Source organism: Arachis duranensis, chromosome 1 (assembly GCF_000817695.3).
Source record: "Arachis duranensis cultivar V14167 chromosome 1, aradu.V14167.gnm2.J7QH, whole genome shotgun sequence".
Classification (NCBI taxonomy): Eukaryota; Viridiplantae; Streptophyta; class Magnoliopsida; order Fabales; family Fabaceae; genus Arachis; species Arachis duranensis.
This window is the reverse complement of record NC_029772.3, coordinates 89,152,701-89,153,987: the sequence shown is the minus strand read 5'-3', so window position 1 is coordinate 89,153,987 and position 1,287 is coordinate 89,152,701.

Here is a 1,287-nt window from a genome sequence, read left to right as displayed (position 1 = left end):
TTTTCCTCCAAAATTTTCGAAAATAAGGAGCATTGGATCTAAAAATTTTAAGTCTTGTGTCTTTTGTGTGTTTTTCTCTTTTATCATAAAATTCAAATTATGGGAGTAGTATATGTATACCCTCCATCGGAGTTAGTAGTTTTGAGTTGAATCCTCAGCTCATTATTATGGTGCAGCAAAGTTGCCAGTATTCCGGTCTTCCACAGGAAGAACTTATAGAGTTTCTGGCACAATTTTTGCAAATTGCTGACACAGTACATGATAAGGAAATAGATCAGGATGTCTATAGATTACTACTGCTTCCATTTGCTATAAAAGATCAAGCTAAGAGGTGGTTAAATAACCAACATAAGAACAGCATAAAAACATGGAAACAGCTGTCAGAAAAATTCTTGAATCACTATTTCCCTCCAAAACGGATGACACAGCTAAGGCTAAGCATCCAAGGCTTCAAACAAGGAGATAATGAATCCCTTTATGATGCCTGGGAGAGATACAGAGAGATGCTAAGAAAATGCCCTTCTGAAATGTTTTCAGAGTGGGCGTAGTTAGACATCTTCTATTATGGGCTTACAGAGAAAGCTCAGATTTCTCTAGACCACTCAAGAAAAAGCTCAGATTTTTCTAGACCACTCAGCTGGTGGATCTATACATATGAGAAAAACAATTGAAGAAGCTCAAGAGCTTATTAATACAGTTGCCAGAAATCAGCATATGTACCTAAGCAGTGAATCATCTATGAAAGAAGAAGCTAAAACAGTAACTGCTGAACTCAGTCCTGTGGATCAGGCTAATGAATTCAATCAGCAATTAGACTTTCTAACCCAACAGCTAGCAGAATTCAAGGAAATACTACAGGAAACAAGAATGGCTAACAGGAGTATGGAAGTACAGTTGAAGCAAACAGAAAGGTAACTGTCAAAACAAATAGCAGAAGAATGCCAAGTAGTTCAATTAAGAAGTGGGAAAATATTAAATACCTCACTTCAAAGCAGCAGGAAGCCAAGAAATGAACAAATGGCTACTCAAAATCCCTCTGAGGACAATCAGAGCCCAGAGAGAAATAAGGCTGGAGCTGAACGCCCAGACCATGCTCATTTCTGGCGTTCAATGCCAGAAACAAGCATGAATCCGGCGTTGAACGCCCAAGGAAAGCATAGTTCTGGCGTTCAGACGCCAGTAACAGATAAGGAGTTGGCGTCTAACGCCACTCCAGCTTCCACCCCTGGCATTCAAATGCCAGTGGGGGATCAGTCACATACAAGTGCTGATAACAACCCTTCTAAA